Consider the following 13,156-nt stretch of genomic DNA (forward strand, 5'->3'; position numbering starts at 1 on the left):
GAAAAAGTGATGACTCCAGGAGAGAGGAGTGGTGAGAGTGATAGAAAGGGGAAGGTCTGAAGAGATCAGAACATCCACAGTGTGCCCTGCAGAGTAAGTCAGGCTAGAGGGGAAGAATAGAGAGTGAGAGAGTCACAGAGGAAGCCTCCAGGAAAGGAGGAGTTAAGTGGTCGAGGGCATGAGGGAAGAGGAGAGGTCCGCCCACTCAGAGAGGAAAGAAATCAGACCAGGCGGCCAATAGATGGTAGCCAAAGTAAGGGAATGGCCAGGAGAGAGAGCGAGTCTGCAGACGAGGCATTCGAAAGATGAGTAGGTCTGCATAGGAATAGGAATCCACTCAGGGAAGATCAGGGCTACACCCCCTCCAGAATGGTGGCATCTGGGCATGGAGAGGATCTTGTAGCCATCAGGGAGGAGTGTGTCAAAACTTGTGACAGAGCCAGCCGTGAACCACGTCTCCGTGAGACAGAGGACATCGAGATCAAGTTCCTCCAGGAGGTGGCAGATGTCAGAGGAGTGTTTGACAGCAGAGCGAGAGTTAAGAGTGGCAATATGGAGAAGGTTGCAGTCCTTCAAAGACTCCGGGGGAGGGGTACAGATCAGAGGTACGCCCTGTAGAGGTGTGGTAGAAGCCTTAGGGGGGCAGAAGAGGAAGGAGGAGAGGGCAAGGTAGCCAAGGTGGAGACAGCAGGGGGAGCCGAGGAAGCCGTGAAGGCAAAAAAAGAATATATAATTTTTGCCAGTAATACCACCACCCCTGGGTTACCGTCACCAGTAGAATTAAAGCCAGAATTGCATTACCACCACCAACCCTCATTATGGATGCTTGATTAATAGCCCCAGAAAACAAGTGGAACTTCTGGCTAGTCTTAGAAAGGTAGCAGTCATAGCTAGCTGCCGGGGTTTGAGCTTTAAGGGTCAACACTGTATTTTAAAAATATATTGTCCAGTAGTAATTGACCCGCCAGCAGTAATTATCCGTGGCTGGCGGGATTTAACAAAAGCAAGATTTATGCGTCAGATGGAAAAAACAGAAACATGTGATTCGGTAATGCATACTGGCAGCAACAACTGCAATACCATCAGCAGTATATCCGGGCAGAATGGTAATCTTGGTAAAGCAGCATTTGTCACTGGCAGTACGGATTTTATAGTCAAAGTTGGGGGGAGACCTCCTCCACAAATCCACTCGCCCCCCCCCCATCCCCCTCGGAATGCTGGAGTCCTGCGCGTCAATCATGAACGCACAGCGATATAACCTCCTTTCCTCGCAATAAGCGTCCTCTAAAATGGTCCACAACCCACGGAGAGGGGCATCACTTTAGTGGAACACAAAAGGGGGTGTCGTGTTCGCTCTGCTTTCCTAATGAGCATGTGCTTTGATTTCTCTCGCGGGCATCACCGTGGCGAGGAAGGCGCGCAGTCCTGCTCTTATGCCTTTTTTCCGAAGGATAACGGGGTGGGGGGGAGCAGCTCGCTCCCTGCAAATTCCCATTGCGCTTTTATGCATCTGAAATAGAAATAGGGAGCTGCTGCTGCCTCCCCGTCCACGGCAGTCTCTGGAGCAGCCCGCGTGTGCTGCTGCTTGGCCAGGCCTGCCTAGCTAGCTGCCTGTCACTGGAGCCCTCCTTGGCCTTCTGTGTAGCAAAGAGGGAGGGAGACTGGGAAAGGAGGGCGGGAGATAGAGGAGGCGGCGGCGGTGGGAGGGAGGAAGGAAGGGAAAGGAGGTGGGAGGAGGGAGAACGTCTTGTTTGTGGCTTGTCAGCAATTGCTTGAGACAAGCTTCTTTGTGTGAAAGCTACTTGGCATGAATGCCTGGGACGTACCAAGTCTACACGCGGCCGTAGGGGCGGGGGATTGCTGGAAGCTCACACAATAGGCCTGTAAAGTGTTCCCCCCGTCTAAGTTGCCGTGGCGCTGGGACTGGAGGATTTCTGGGTGCCGATGGACCGGCGCTGCTGTGGATCGCAGGAAACGCCATGCGACTGCGCCGCCCCTCAGCAGTGACGCCGCCCGACGGCTAATTGTAAGTCGGGGTTTGAGCCTTAGGGGAAAGGCCAATATCCTACGGTCTGGCGAGGAGGAGGGCGGGTTCACCGGGGGAAGTGACGCGGGTGTTTGGCGCCGGAAAGAAAGATAGTTCGCCCATAACACTATTTAGCGCCGAGCAGGACATAGCTCGTTCTTCTTCAATATTTTTTTTTTTTTTTTTTTTTTTTGGGGAAAGGAGGGGATCCTTTCCTTCCAGTATTTCCCGCAGGTTCAGAAGAGGAATTTGAAGACTCTCCTGGTAACATTAAAGGTAAGAGAGGCTGCGTTCCCTCTGCGCTGGCTGTCTAAGCTGCTCTCAGTCTGTGCTGCATGCCTGTGAGTGGATCCTGGGGCGGGGGCGCCCTCGGGGGAGCGGGTCGCGGGATAGGTAGCGCTCCTGAGACTGGATGCTGCCGTGCGCTATAAGCTCTCTCGGTTTGAGTGAATCCTGGAGTTAAAGCGTTCAGAGAAGTGGATTCTAGTGTTTAAGGGTGGGTCCTGGAGTGGTAGCTGGATGCAGACTGGGTTGCACTTTTTGGGAGAAAGTGCCTTTTATGGCTGTGGTGTTTTGTTTTGTGAGAACTTGCTCGTTGGTTGGAGGTGCTCTGTGGGAAGTGATCCAAGGCTGTGTTCGGCCACTTTCTACGAGTGTGTGATCTTGTGCTGCTTTCTCAATAGGGCTAGTGGGATGCTGGAGGTGCTCTGTGGAAAGTGATCCAAGGCTGTGTTCAGCCACTTTCTATGAGTATATGATCCTGGGCTACTCTTGTGCTGCTTTCTCGGTAGGGCTATTGGGATGCTCCGCCACAAACCTTGAACCTGGCATGACAGTACCAGCACCCAGCAGAGAAGTGGCTGCTTGGTTTGGGCGATGAAGCAAGTTCTCTGACATAAACTTGGAGGATCCCCTAATGTATATAGTGGTTTAGAGTGCTCTTTGAGAATTTTCTTTTTTGATGCTATCTGATAGTTGATCTCGTGGAGTAGATTCTGGTGATGCTGTCTGGATTTTGTGCTGGGTTGCTCTCAGAAAAGTGGACCCGGAAGCTGTTCTCTGACTGTTTACAGTAGGTGGGAGTGCTCTCTGCTGAGCCGGGATGTTCTGAGAGTTGTGTGCTATGCTGGGGTGCTAGCTGAACCCTGAAGAAAGACATGACCTGCTGAGCTCCCAGAGAGGGGTAGGGGCATATATTTGGGCTGAGAGGTGCTCTAAGATAAGATGCCTGTACCCTCTGTGGGAAGAGTCCATAGCAGGAGTGGCTGCGGAGTGTCCCACTGTGCCATGGTGTAAGACCATGGGAAGAACAGGGTTCAGGTGGACTGGGCAGCTGTCTCAGCCCCCCTATATGCTTTCCTCCCTTCTGGGAGCTGAGCGTGTCTTGTCTCTCTTCCGGGTTCACCAGCATAAGCCTCTGGCTTATATTTCCCCCATGGAAGATGAATCCACTGGTTCACAACACACTTCAAAGTTTGTACCATGTAAAGGGTTTTCTGTTCATTATTTGTGGCTTTATGTTTTTGCTGAAAATAATTTCATAAGTAAGCAATATTGAATGTATTTTATCTTTACTTGGATAAAACACGTTCATATCCGATTTGGAGAATGTTGGCAAAGATGACATACCTGCAAGCATCTCTGATTTGCACTCGCTTCTGTTCATATCCGATTTGGAGAATTGTACTGGAGCAGATGACATACATGCAAAGCATCTCTGATTTGCACCAGCTTCCTTCTACGCAATTCACAAAGCCTGAACTTGAAGCAAGTTGGGAGATGACAAAGATTTGCTCAAGGACATCTCAGGATTTGCTCCACTGTTCGAGCTTCTGAATTGGATACAGTAGTAGGTGGAACTCTACTAGATGTTCACTGGCATTTCCTCACTTGCTCCAATGTAGACCTTTGTTATCAGGCTTTCAGTTTTGCGAAATTTCAGGATGACCTAGGAACCTTCTCCAGGTGGTTGTGTATGAGTCAATGTCTCTTTATGAGGAAGTGTTTTTTAAAGGAAATATGTCAATATAGCAAACTTTGAGAAGTACAGGGTATGTGTTTCATTTCGAATGCATTTAACAGGTGCCTGGCCTCTGCATCTTGTGGCTTGCCAGATGTTTTGAACTAAGACTCCCATGATCCCTCGCTGATAACTATGCTGACAGTGGCTGGGACTTGTCCTCTGGAGAGCCAGGGGTTGCAGATCCCTCTTGAAAAAGCAGAGTGAACGCAAATTGACGTGCATTTCAAGTGGAATGCTGCTGTTTTATCTTTTAGTACGAGAGAAAATAACGTTCAGATCTCTTATCAGACACGTTTGAATGTACCTTGTGAAAAGAGGCACCTATTTAGGAACATGTGACAACATTGCCATTTATCTTTTCTCTGTGTAATCTGTTGCTGCTGCCTGTATTGTGTAAACTTCTTGAGGGGAAATAGGTGTAATGTGACCCTAAAGTAATCGCATTTCTGGCAAAAGCGTTAGCCTGATACTCAAATGTATATTCTTCTCTGGTATGGCACAGCGCGTTGAATCAGTTAAGCTGTGTGAGAGAGAGCCAATAAAAAAAGGTCTGCAAACTTTTGCCTCTAAAGTTGTTTTTAACTACATCTCCCATAATCCCTAACTGGCAATCCACAGGTTGCAGGCCACTGCATAGAACAAGCTATTTTAACTTTTGTGCATTCACAATAGATTTCTCCCATTGTTGGCTGTTTACACCTGTTGGCATGTGCCTTTTGTTGTACCCATTGTTTTCAGGAAAATGGTTTGGCCGAAAGGTTTGCAAATTAAAAACGTTGTTTTTATGCAGCTCGAATAGGAAGGAAGTCAGTGATATTATTAGGAAACCTATTTGCACCAGTTACGACTACGTTGAATTATTTTAATCTTGAGGAAGCAGTCCTCCCTGCTGCTTAACTGGATTTGTCCCATTCTTATTCTGCGCTCGCTCTGTAGGATAACTGGGGATAATATACCAAATCTTCGAAATAATGATCAACCACTCTGCGCGTGATGCCATCCTGCCGCGGTTACAAGAACTGGGAGGTTTGTTTTTCGTTTTCTGAAAATTGGGTTATATGCATTTTTTTTTTGTGGCACTATTGGACTCTGCCAGCGAGATGGGTCAGTGGGTCCATGCACCCCCTGTGGCGGACTCTGTGTGGAGCCTGCAACTAAAAAGACGAACTCTCCCCACACCACCTCCCAGTTTTCATCATTCCAAGGTCGACGGTGTGAAACGCTGAGTTGTGTAGTAGTCAAATCTGTTGTTGACTTGACTTGGTCCGAAGTCACTGGACTAGAGTAACAGCAAGCGCTATATCAAAAAGATGACACTGCTTGTTTTCACAAGAGACACGTGATGTCAGTGGAAAAGCTAGGTCTGTTCAAATGGGGTGTTGGGTGTCCCGTGGCATCTGTGGTCACATAATTCTACAGTTGATGCTTAAGCAACTAAGCTATCTCGAAAGCAAGGCACATGTCTGGCCAGTGCATGGTAGTTGTGTGTGTGTTTTTTTTTAATTTTTTTATTTTTATCTAGTGTGAAATCCCTAATTGGGTTACAAAGCGTTCTGCGAAAGTAGGCTGCATGGCTCAGTTTAGAATGATGCTGGTATGGATGGGACCAGGATGGACAGTTTCTTTCAGGAGACACTTTCTCGGCTGGCACGCACTCACTCTCTGACTGGCACTTAACGTATACACATCAAAGCGGAAACTGGCATCCTCTTCAACGTGCTGCTGAGTGAAAAGCTGGTGGCATGAAACATTGGGAAGGACCCTGTTTCATGGAAAGCATCTACGTTAGGCAAGCCGTATGTATAACCGTCTACATAAAATAAAAAATATTAAAAACAAAATATATATATATATAATTAGACCTTCACCTCTGCCGCGCCCATCTCGCAGCATGCCGCCTAAATCATCTCTGCAAAGAATCCCAAACATAGCGATTGGTGTGCGTGTTTGAGAGTGTTTAGTCTTTGCATAGCTAGACATGTTAATCTTGGCCTATATTGTGATGTTGCTTTGGATAGTTAACTGGGGGCTCTAAAGTTTGGGGAGGGGCAAAACATTCGTTTTCCAGTGTGAACTCTTCAGAAAGGGCTGCACGTTGTTTTGAGCAGGAAAGGCGTTGTTTTTATTTCGGGTCTGGCCGCAGGGGTTCGCCCCGTTGGGTTTACTCGCCATGACATTGCCGCGCATTACGTGCGCGTCCCCCTCTGCTCTGTTTCTCGCCAAGACTATCAACTACCGTACAGGTGAGCCTCAGATTAATCGATGTATGTCTTTCGCCTACTCTGACCCGTTCAGAGACCACGCTTACGCACAATGGGGCCAAGTCACAAAGTTACTATGAGTAGTTGTGACTTGCACTCTGCCTCCCTCGACTTAACCAACCCTGGAGGGCGGCTATTGCCATAAGTAGCTCTTGATTTAGTAGCACTAGAAGTATTTTTGTGAATATAATAGTCTTCTTCAGGAGCAACACAAGTATTTTTTTATTTATTTTTGGATTGGCTGAATAAATCAACCTTACAAAATAATAAATATACACATTACACAAACACAACTCTATTTTTAACAATTAAATAAAACATATTTCATTAATACATATTTCATTATTCAGCACCATGGACATTTCTCAATTAATAGTCATAGAACACATACAGATGAATGCGACGAAGCAGAACTGCCACTAGTCACAATACCTCCTCCAGGGCCCAGAGCCAAGATTACAGATGGTCACAGAGTTAAAAAATAACACTAAAAGGAAACTTTCAGTAATTAGGCAGTAATGACTGCGTTAACAAATTGGGTCATTGCTATTTGGATGGAGGTTTTAACGTTAGATAAAAGATGATCCCAAATTTCCTCACTAGAACGAGGTAACAAAAGAAAGTTACACATCTTGAACAGTTGTTCACTCATTACACTCAGAGCTGGACACTCAACAACCAAATGACACAATGTTTCAATTTGGCAAAAATTCTTGCAATAACGACAGTATATTTCATCTTTGGGAATAATTTGTCTCCTTCCTAAAATCTGTCTAGTGGCACACAAATTCAATCTAATACGCATCATTTCAGATCTTATATAACTAGATGGACATTTCACTTGGTAGGGGGTTCCATAGTGCGAAGTTTTTTATGATGACGCATCGTAGTGTCACTGTCCACATATGCCAGGCATTGACTGCGGGTGTATATCCAATCTGCCTGGTATAATTTCAGTTTGGCTTTGTTTGGGTTCGATAGCAATAGTTCAAGAGAAATGTCAGCACTGGATAAGGCCTCTACCACATAGATATTCAATTTTTTCGCAAAGACAATACAAGGCGTGAGCAAATGATTAGCAAGAATCCCCAACACATTAGGAACATTGGCGCTTATAATGCATTTTCTATACAGCGCACAAAACCTCCATACTACTTGACAATGCATAGACCCAATTCATGCCGAATCAAGGAGATTGGTGTGCACTTAGGAAGTCTTAAAACATTTTTCCTAAAGAGAGATTCGGAATGCTCCCAGAACAATCTCTCCCTTGGCGCTCTTGTTTCAGTCCCATAGATGATACTGGGAACCACTTTTTGTTGATAAAAACTCAATGTGCTTTAACGTGAATTTTCCATATCTATATAATAAGATATTTGCTTGAGATGTTAGTGAGCACACTTTTGCGTCCAATAATGCCAAATAGATGTGTTCATTCTGCCTCTTTGTGAAAGGAAGAACCAGATATTTATATTGGGCAACCTGAACTACTTCCTGCTCTTGCACAGTCCATTTAGATTTGCCAGATTTCTTATTAGCACTTGCTATACACGTTACTATTTGTGTTTTTGCCAGATTAATGGTGAGATGATTCTCATACACACAGGCTTGAAGTTTGACCAACAGGTTTTGCAACCCACGCGGGGAACAGGACAGCAGAACCAGGTCATCCGCGTATAAAAGCCAGGTAATTTTCTGAGCGCCTAATTTAGGAGCATCAGAAATGGCCTCAGCATATTTTGTACCTATGTCTAGCAGAAACAAATAGAAAATTGTTGAGGCCAGAATACATCCCTGTTTTAGTCCGTGATAAGTTGGAATGGATGCAGACAGTCTACCATCTAACGACAATCTGACTTGCAGGGAGGTGTCTGTGTGCAACAATTTAATAAGAGCAAGTATAGATTCAGGGCATCCATAATTCTCAAGTTTTTTTTAAAATAAGCAGGCGATCAACAGAGTCAAATGCGTTACTAATATCGACGAATGCTATGTACAGATTTTGTTTACGTTCCGCATACTTGCTCTTAAGTAAATTGAGGAGGAGCATATTGGGAGATGTTCCCATACCCGCCACAAAGCTGGCCTGAAAGGGATCTCTCTTACCTTCAAGCCTTGACCATTCATTCAGCTGCTGGAGTATAATACGACTAAAGTTTGCCTGGAGCCTCCAACAAGGCTATTGGTCTGTTACTTCGAGGTTGACTGCTATCGCCCTTTTTAAACAAGGGAATGATTGAGTGCTTCCAAGACTTGGGGATCCTCTGCGTAACAATGTGCTGAAAGATTTGGAACAATATCTCCGCCCATAAAGCAATGTTGAGTTTAAAAGTTTTATTTGATAGCCAATCTAGAGCCCCAGGCCCTGATGAGCTAATTGAAGATATGTAATAATTTATGTCCGATCTTAGTATCTCAAGGTGGAATTTGGGAACCCCGATCGCCTCCTGAACCAGAGAAGCCGGAGCAGGTAAGGCATACATTGACCTAAAATGCTCTATCCAAGCCAATTCAGATACATTATGTCCTTGTATTAAAGTTTGAGTATTTACAGCTTCATTAATGGTTGCCCAAATTTGTGCAGTATTTTGGTTACTCAATAGTTTAAGCATGTATTCCCCATCCCTTTGCCCAAGTGTGGCACGATGTGCCCGCATCCAATTTCTGTATTTGGTCTTTACTTTTGCCATTGTAGCAGCTCTGAAATTAACTGACAACAGAGCAGCTTTATGTCTCCGTGCCCGATATTGTTTTCTTTATTTTTGACTCGTGCATCAAACGCGTGTCTTTTAACTTTTACTGGTGTATTAGGTTTCCGCTTATTTACTGAGTATTTCTGCATAGGATCAAAATAGCACACATTTGAACCTTCTCCTCCAGATAGTCAGGAGTGGGCAAAAGCAGATGTAAGTGAGTTAGCAAACTGAGTTAAACTTTCTTCGGACCATTTTAAGCGGTTTAACTGACTGTTAGCCCTCACGGTCCCCTCGTACTTTGACACCGGGTTTAGTGAACCTGTTGTTGGAATGCGCCAAGAGCTGGCTAAAATGTGGTGATCACTCTCTGATACTGGTACTATGTGAAAACTGCTTACTTGAGACAACAGTTTCGAGTCCACATACACATAATCAATGATGGCACAAGCCTGTCCACGCTGCCTGGTATAATTTGGCGGGCTATCACCCAAACACGATCCATTAAGCATGATCAGACCACGGGAAGGCCTAGTGATTCCATTGAGTTTGTCTAACAGATTCCCCAACTTTCCCAGGATCAAACAAATGCACATTAAGATCTCCAGCAACCCCCATATGAATCACATCAGGGAGCAAGGTAACATAATCTACCAGACAAGCAAGATCATTAAAGAATTTTTAAATCATCAATCCACTGCCAGTTCCAGTAGATGTTAACCAACGCATACAGGGCGGAGTCAATGGAGATTATAGTCAGTTGCATGAATGGATTCGGCGAGTAGGTGGAAATCATTTTGAGCAGTGTCAGTTTTAATGCATGCGATCAGTCCCGCCATAGGGCGACCTTTATCCCCTTGCAAGGCGGGGGTAAAGTGCATAGTATGGTCATGCCAGATTGGGGACATGGTTAGCCAGGTTTCTTGCATCAGAATGATGTCGTAATTATTTATGGGAGAATTTGGATTATTAAACAAGTGAGAATGCCCATGTGTATTCCACGAGGCAAATTTTACCCCATCATTCACATACTGTTGTGTGTGTTAACTTTTTGACGTACAATTGCAAACACTTCGGGATTGTGAAACTTGTATACGCGGCGAGTTCGTTTGTCACAGACCTAGGAATAGTACAATTCTCAGACTCTTTGCCACCATATGGCCCCGACAACAGAATAAAACCCATTTCAAACAATTGGTTTTTGGCAGTTCAAATGATGTTGCGTACTAATCTCGAACGCAGTTTCAGGCAAACATTGGTTAAGACTTTTTCGTTGATGAATTCAACTTGTTCAATGTCCGCTGACCCTATATCCTCAAGTTGTTCACCATCAGAGAATAATTCCAACACACTATGCCTATTTAACAGATATTGGGGATGTGGATCAGGGCGACACCCAAGAATTAATATGTTTGCATGTGTGTCTTGATTGGCCTCCAATGGCGTTTTTTTGATGGGCATATTACGGGCCTGTGGCACTTGCACTTCGTGCACTGGCTTTTTTGTTAATTGTTTTGGCAAAAGAGCTTGGAGAATTTGCGCAATTTCATCCCCCCCTCCCCTCAAAGGAATTAGGTCTAAGATTCCACGGCGCCATTTGCCCCTCAGTCACGCACTGATTTAGATTACTGCAGGGTTCATTAGGCACATCAATTTGGCGGCTTTGCCTCAATGCTGTTTTGGGTAGGGTCACTGTTTCATTAGAACGTGGTTCCTTCAGGTTGGGTTCAACCACAGTTTGGCCCAAGTCACTGAAGGTCACAGTTTTTGTTGAGAGGTTGGGAGCGCCGAGGTTTGGCAACTGGACGAACTTGGCCATATAGGCGTCCACTGCCCTTTGGATTTCTTCCCGCCTCTCACCCGTGCCCGAAGTGGAGATAGTGGTATTCTGAACCACGGAAGTGACTACAGGGCTTCTTTCATTAGAGGAGTCGGGCTGGAGTTGGCTTGGAGCTGTAGCTCCTCCACTAGCTTATCCAGCGGTTCATACTGGGCTTTTTGTTTTACCAGTCCCACTTTCATCTTTTTTAACTGATTTAATTCCACATATTTTTTTTTTTTTTTTTTAACAACCTCCGCTGTGACTACCGAGGAGCTCTTACACGGAATATTCAGTGCTTTAGTAAACGGTTTGGTGGAAGCTGTATTGTTCTTAGAATTGACCTTTTTTGATTTTAACTTGGGGTCAATCACTCTTATCAATACCCGTTTTGCTTGGCCCCGCGTTTTGTAGTAAGCCTACCAAATGCTGCTTTGGATGGTTTAGCGAAAATCGTGTATATTTGCTTTTCAAGGTCATTTGGCGCCTTAGTGGGGTTGATATCCTCAACATTAGCAGCTGCAAATGGGTCAGTAATGACTTCTGAAAACAAAGGCACCGCCGAATTCTCTGTCACAATTGGATATGGCCATTGAGGTTGCTCGGAGAGCATTTTTTCTATGGGAGAGGTGGCTCTGTCTACGAGAGGCACTCTTATCGGAGATAAGGCTGCGGTTTCTCGCCTCTCACCTTTCTTTTCCCCCGAGTGCTCCAAACGTTGCTTGCCTTGCCCGAATGGAAGCTATCTGTACACGCTGTGCTGACATTTTGTCATTTAAAGATTCAAATAGTTTGATCAGTGTGTTCATGGTGATATTAATAGCTTCAAAGGCTAAATTCACCATGCTGTTTCCTCTGAGAGATAAAGGTCCTATATCTTCCTGCCTGATTTGTCTAGGGGTAGGAACCAGAAAGGAAGAGGAAATATTAACTCTGGATGGATTGACAACCGGACACACATTAGGAGAAAATGACAACTTTTCGGACAAGGTTTGGGCAGAATAATCTGTATGCATGGAGTCTAGATCAATCACAGCTTCATCAATGGAGGCTATGACAAAGCTCCTACTGACTGATGTGGCAACAGAAGTCACCGAGACCCCTCACGCCACCATATTATCTGCACGAGGGCCTGTGCCTTCCACTAAAAGCTTAGGTGGTTTAGCATTCACACTCCTCCCCCGCTCCCACACTAACAGGCAGTCCTAATGTTGCAGGGCATGCAGAGGGCGGCGGGGTGTCACTAACTCCTTCTGCATTTGCCGGAAAGAAACCCCGAATATCTCCACATCCTAGGCCCTTTCTGTCTTTAACATCATTATTAAGGGCAATCGCCTGAAAATGTTTCGGAGTTGAGCAGTTCTTTACATCAAAGAAACTTTTAAGAGATGTCGTGCGTTTTTTTTTTTAGTGTTTTTATTTATTTATTTATTTTTTCCCTCTGCCTTCGGGCTCTCATTTAGGTCAGGAAGTTTCACTGGCATACCCGTCCGCAAGTGTGTAATACGGGGGCTTCATGATGGAGAAAGCAGGATACTCACTTCCGGAATTCCGCTTTTGTCAGTTACGGTTCCCAACAGACCTGGTGTTTTAGTAAATGATTCGATCAATGAAAAGAAAAACAAACAAGCACCGGTGTCGCACCGCACGTTGCTGCGGCAAAGCGGTGCTTCTTCCTGGTGCGCGCGTGCGCTGGTGCGCGTGGTGTCCTGGTTAAATAGTAACACCTTAAGGGGGCGTGGCTTCTGTATTAAAGTCACTGCAAAATGTGTAGAAAAAAATCAAATAAGTCGTAGTATACACTACGTCTATAAGGTGAGCAAAATGCAGTCACAAATTCATTAGAATCAGTGTACCAGTAATGAAAAGCTGCAAACACAAAAGTCCAACAGAGATCCAACGCTCAGGGTCTGGTGCAAAGCGGTGCTTCACCGGTGCGCGCGCGCTGGTGCGTGCGGCATCCTGGTTAAATAGTAACGCCTTAAAGGGCCGTGGCTTCTGTATTAAAGTCACAGTAATGAAAAGCTGCGAACACAAAAGTCCAACAGAGATCCAACGCTCGGGGTCCGGTGCAAAGCGGTGCTTCACCAGTGCTTCTTCCTGGTGTGCGCATAACACATAAGTAACTTCTTTGTGAGTGGCCCGTGGGACGTTATTTTGAGGTTTTTCCATAGACTCTGCAAAGAAAATAATTGGTATTGTTGTTTCCCAGTAAGAATTTGCGCATGTGCACCGATTTGCATGAATACGTTACTAGGTGTAATTCTGTTTTCAGGTACGTTATTTTATTTTGATCAATTATATTGCACACCACTGATCCGGGGGCATAAGGGC

General features: G+C 45.2%; 1 protein-coding gene across 2 annotated transcripts in view; it reads left to right on the plus strand.

The window, feature by feature from the left end:
* The first annotated feature begins 1,740 nt into the window (after positions 1 to 1,740).
* Positions 1,741 to 13,156, plus strand: part of BCL9 (BCL9 transcription coactivator) — a 1,044,334-nt gene continuing 1,032,918 nt past the window's right edge. The window contains exon 1 of one of the 2 annotated variants that reach the window (XM_069635994.1): positions 1,741 to 2,026. The gene's annotated coding sequence lies outside the window, so the exon portion shown is untranslated. Of the gene's footprint in view, positions 2,027 to 2,091; positions 2,303 to 13,156 lie in introns of those variants that run through there. The other variant, XM_069635993.1, reaches the window with a different exon arrangement.

This window comes from Ambystoma mexicanum, chromosome 7p (genome assembly GCF_040938575.1).
Source record: "Ambystoma mexicanum isolate Mex_15411 chromosome 7p, UKY_AmexF1_1, whole genome shotgun sequence".
Taxonomy (NCBI): Eukaryota; Metazoa; Chordata; class Amphibia; order Caudata; family Ambystomatidae; genus Ambystoma; species Ambystoma mexicanum.